Here is a 6,077-nt window from a genome sequence, read left to right on the forward strand (position 1 = left end):
ATATCTTGTTCTCTCGTATCTATATTTGTTGTACCTTTAGTAGAGCTGCACATTACGTTTACAATAAACTATAAATCTTGTAATTTTATATTATTTGTGTAGGCCCATATAATTATTTACGTTCATATATAAATATAAATAAAAAAATAAATATAAATAGTTTTTCATAAATGTATTTAATAAAAACACGAATTAATTTGTACCTTTTCATTAACATGTTTAGATTTTATAAAATTAGTCCAAAGATTTTTTTTTTTCAAGAATTTCTTTTTGTAATTGCAATTTTTTAACTATCCACTCACCTAATTTAATATATATTTTTGTCATAGCTTATGATTATATATTTTGATTCATTTATTGTTTTTTCTATAATGAGTGTGTAATTCTGGATTGTGTTTAACAAATAAAAGAGTGACTATTAGTTCCACAAACACAGATGTATAGATATTCTATAATGATGTAGAAATATATGAATGATACATTTATAACCCTTTTATTTTTGCCAGTTTGTTGTGCTTGTTTCAGTTATTTACTGAATTGAATGAATATTTAAATATTTAAAGGTGTTAGCTGTAATCTTACACTGCAAAGTGATAATTTAAAAGGAATTAAATTCATAATTATTTAATGATCGAAGCACACAAAAAATGTATAACAAAGCCCTAAAACTGATAATTAATTGGCAAAATCGCGAGCCACGGGTCGGCTGGGCCAAGCAGGATTTGACCACCTCCGACTCATTTTGAGCCAGGAAAAAACCCCTGCTCAGGGAGAGTATTTATGTTAAGTGAAGTCAAGAAAGACCGTTTTTATTACTTTTTTTATAAAAACATGTTGTTGTTTTTTCAGGAAGTATTTTTTAAATTTCAACTTAAAATGTCAGGAGATACATTGTTGACGTTACTGTTAAAAAGTTGTCGGCAACTGCTGAATGTAACTAATAAAGTAACTTTTAATCGAATATAGTTATTTTTAAAATCAAGTAATCTGTAAAGTAACTAAGTTACTTTTTAAAGGAGTAATCAGTAATCAGATTACTTTTTCAAAGTAACTGTGGCAACACTGTTTAGGAGTTATGTAAATCTGTGTTTTTCGCCACTCGCATTGACATCAATTCAAGATGGCCGCCAAACGAACCCCATGGGACATTAGTTGACCTAATGACAACGTTAAAAATTCTTAACAAGAAACCATTAGGGTCCCAAAAAACAGGTTACAAAAAACTGCCAAGCAGATACAGGGGAACCTATTTCTCCTGCTAGACTACTTGATTATCAAAGTTTAACAAAGTGAAACATTTTACTAGAAATCACACGTTTTATGTGTAATTTGAAAATGTGTAAACCAAAAATGTCAGATTTAATCTAATTCTTTTTGATTTCCGTTAATACAGGTGGAGCTGGGGAAGGTGGAGGGTTTCTAAAATCGCGCTGCAACTACAGCAAATGCTAACAAAGCATTTGAAGGTTGAGCATTACAGCTCATTGGCTACTGATACCGCAGGAACCAATCAGATGTGCTCTAAAGAGAATGATGTGATTGCAAGCAGATTGAGTTAAAGGTGCAGTAAGCGATTTTTGAGAAACACTGTTGATATTTGAAATCACCAAAACAAACACGCCCCTACCCAAAAGGATCACACCGCAATCTTGATAGAGCCACCCCCAAATTCACAAACATGCAATGCCGCACAGGCACCTCCCCTCTCATGAGTGGACACGCCCCTCACTGCTGATTGGCTACACTTGTGTTTAGTGGTCTGATCCACTTTCAACAGCGTTACTGCACCTTTAAGGACCTATCAGCCTGCGCCATCTAGAGTTTCAGGACAGAACTTTTTATTTGTTTTTGGGAAACTATTCCTGTAAGCTTCAAGATTGACCGAAATCATTCTAAAGGCCAAAGTATGAAGGAGGGTCAGCATACAGTGCGCATGACGCAAATTTGATTAGTAATTAGTTTATCCACAATGCGGCAACCGTGCCCTTGGTGCGTCGATTCACAAGATAGTTGAAGGTTAGAAAGTACCCTCATTTTAACAACTCTAGCATTAAAGAAGAATACAAAGATATTTACATGGCTTGTAACTCGTGGCGAGAGATTGATCAAAACTGCACATGTGTCAACTCCTGTGTAAGTGTTGAGTCAAAAAGAGGTGTACTTTGCAAGGCTGTGCGTTCAACAATCAAATTATACTTTTATTCAAAGGGGTCATCATATATAAGACACTATTGTTAGGACAAAAAAAAAAGAGCGGCTTGTGAGCACGTTTCGGTGAGTGTCAGACAGCACGAGACTGCAAGGAGTTGTTTTCCGCAAGTTATTCCGTTTAATAACTCTTTTTAACGTCAAGCAAGTCACATAAGTCGTGTGCTCAGTCTATTCTCTGCTATATGCATCGACCTAAAACGTACACTTTTCACAATGTTGAAGTAGCCTATTAAAATCATTCAGATATTGCGTGCCCTTGCGATATGCATATCGCGATATGTACATTTGCGATATTTCGATATATTGCGCAGCGCTAGTTGGAAGACTATAGAGCCGTTCTCGGGGTGAGGCTGTAATACCAGCGTACACCTGAGAAGGACGGTGAGAGTGTATAGATGCTAAAGACCTGTGCGCTCGTGTGTTTGAGTAAACGCTAGTGATTAATAGTGATATTAATCACTGAGTCGATTCAGCGGTTTGAATCGCCAAATTTCAGCAGTTTGGCGGTTTGACACGCGATCCGAATCATCATTCGGCTCAGTGATTCATAACGCTTCGAAGCTTCATGATGGTTTGTTTTGAAATCGTCATCACTATGTAAGTCATTATTTAGGGTTTTTTGCGCACAAAAACTATTGTCGCCGATTCATAAAGTTATTTTAGAACCACTGTAGTGAGATGGACTTTGTAACGACGTCTTTAGTACCTTTTAAGGGTCTTGAGAGTGTAGAGTACCATTGAGCCAATGGAGGACTTTCAGAGCCATCAGATTTCAACTAAAATATCTTAATTTCTGTTCCGAAGATGAACGGAGGTCTGACGGGTGTCGAACGACATGAGGGTAAGTAATTAATGACAGAATTTTTATTTTTGGGTGAACTAACCCTTTAAATCCAGATTTTTTTTTAAATGTGCCTGTACTGTGACTGTCTTACGCATGAAATAGCAAAATCTCCATCTGTACACTTTACACCGCCCAGCTTTATTTCAGTCTCACCTGTTGAGCTCTTGTTCACTGGTGAAGCCTCCATAATTTGAAGTCTCCGTTGGCTCGACGGGAACTTGACCTGGCAGCAGAGGCCACATCCACTCTTCGGGGCTGTCGGACCAGGACAAACTACAGTGGCTGCAACTGCCCTGTTCGCTTAGGCTATCCGATCTATCGCCACTCCACCTCCAATCGACGATGTACGAGCCTCTGCTGCTGAGGCTCAACGACTCTCTACAGAACCGCCTCACTATATTGTTAGAGAGGGACAAAGATGATTTGGACATGATGCCAAGTGAAGATATTTTTGATCATATTAATAATCAAATTGTTACTTTATTTTTTTTCCAACTTTCTATTTTCAAAGACACATTATTTGTTAACTGAGTCATAACTTCTTCAATAAAAGCCTATTCTGACCTCTGCGAAAGATTTTAGATTGAGTGGACGGACATCCATCGTCTTGGCTCTGCCAGCTGCCGCTCTGCCACTCCCTCTTCCTGTCAGTCTGACCTGTGGACACAGAAACACAAAACTCAGAAGACAGATTAAGTGCTAAATGTGTAGAAGCTCCTGGATCTGTGTCTGGGTCGGTCCTCAGAACCAGGTCTCCAAACCTCCTGACCAGCCGTCTGAGAGAAAGCGGCTCTCCTGGATCTGGAGCGGCCTGAGGCTGGAATATTTCAGTAACATAACATCCCATAAACAAATGTAAAACCTAAAGCACTCACCTCCTGTTTCACCCATCATATTCGCAATCGACATCCTCCTCCAATCTGGAATAAAAGCAATACAAAACTCAAAACACAACACAACACAATACAATACTCCTCCCAGAAAAGAAAAGAAAAGAAAAGAAAAGAAAAACAAAAAATAAATCCAACTCGAAAATAAGAAAAGAACAATAAGATAGCACTATTCTTAGAAATAATAAGAACTAAAACTCAAAAATATAACTCAAGTATAACTTTAATATAAATAAAGTGTAAAGGATATCTCCTGCGATGTTCTTCCAGAATAAAAGTCTTGTCTCAGGAATCGTCCAAACAGCTTCAAAATCTCAAAGTCAACACAGAAAATATTCTGCAAAAGTTTGTGAATTCGCCTCGTCTCTCTCAACAACAGATCGAGATCGGTGTGCGTGCACAAGAGTCTGAATTCATAACACGCATCGATCTGAACACATTTATTGAATAGTTACAAACTTAATCTTTAATAAGAAGTCTGAACATGTTTCATTGACTCAGTTCAAAACTTTGATTCAGTGATTCCTCTGCATCATCATCATCATCACTCAGAAATGCTAGATATCTCTGCAATTACCAGACGTCCCCGTTTTCCGGAAATGTCCCCGTTTTACAGCTCGTTCAAAACAACAACCCGCATATACATTGCAAAAAAGCCCAACATACAGCAGCTGCTGGAGCAATCGTGTAGTGATTATTTCTCCAGCAGATGGCGCTGTGAGCTACGCTGACTCTACTTGGTTGCGCGCGCCGCTTCATGATGAACGTAACCGAGAGCAGAGCACCATTATCGCCAAATATCAAAAGAAACATCGTTATCACTTTCAAGGTAGTAACACACTAACCATTCATGTTAAATTAAAGTGATACTGTTTGCATGTGCTTTAAAGGTCCCATGGCATGGCATTTTTCTATTATTTTATAATGTTTCCTGAGGTGTACTTATATTGTTAGTATGATTTTTACATCATAAAATGTCATAATTTAGAAATAAAAGGCATTTTTTCAGTACTGCTGTTTGCCTTCTGGCTGAAGGCCCTGTTCCAAGAGGCGTGTCTGCTGTGAGACTTCAGTAAAAACGCCCACTGTTGTGATTGGCTGACAGGGGGGAGGGGGCTTGGTTTAACGAGGTCTACGAGGCACGAGCTGCTGCCAGAGAGACGGATGGACCGGAGTTCACTTCACATCAGTTCTGTCAGTCTCAGATCAGTGAACTGTTGTAGTTACAGCATATACTTCAGGTTATTAGTCTATTTCTAGTCGGAGGGACTGTCACTCATGTCAGAAAGTTAGTAACTTTAGTAAATTATGGATCAGCGCTGACTGGAGACGCGAACCGTTTAGAACGATTCAGTCCGATTTGGTGAACTGGTTCGGTTCACTAAAAAGAACCGGTTCAAAAGAATGATTCGTTCGCGAACCGGACATCATGGAGACGGAGCTCAGCGATTGCTAACAAAGTTATGTATAGTAACTACTGAGTTATGAGAGCGCTGTCAGTCAGCGCGAGTTTATTGTGTTTGTATTTGAGAGTTCTGAATAAACACGAGTCCCAGTCACACCGAGTCCGTCTTCATCATTATTACCAACTTTGTAACACATGCAAAGTACCATTACAGCTGTCAAGATGAACGAGTTACGAGTAAGTGTTGATAATAGCATTATTTTTAGATATGTTCCTGTCATATGAAAAGCGTCAGTGACGCGCATTGAGTACACAGCGCAAACAAAGACACGACAGCAGTAATCGAATGTAATCCAGTTTATTGTGGGGAAAGCTGGCTAGCCTAGCCCGGATACCCTCATGCTTACCCCCCTTCTGCTTAATCTCACGCCGCGTTTGGTGCCTCCGCTGTGGGCCAGATGCAGTACTGGGGGTCGGGGATGTTGAAGGCCGACCGGTCAGTGCAGCCCGAGCCTCGGCGTGTGTGAGGTTTATCTCTAAAGATGTGAGTCTGCTGATGTTGAGCAGAAACGACTGTATGCACATTTTAGAACAGATAGACGCGATGAGGACGTACAAAACACTGACTCACAAGATAGAAAACACGAAAACACCGTTCTGTCTGGAGAGAGAGAAGCCGCTGCGTGTGCACAAATAATAAATAATTAGCTACACATCAGAAATCACT

Source organism: Gobio gobio (genome assembly GCF_949357685.1).
Source record: "Gobio gobio genome assembly, chromosome: 10".
In the NCBI taxonomy this organism is placed as follows: domain Eukaryota; kingdom Metazoa; phylum Chordata; class Actinopteri; order Cypriniformes; family Gobionidae; genus Gobio; species Gobio gobio.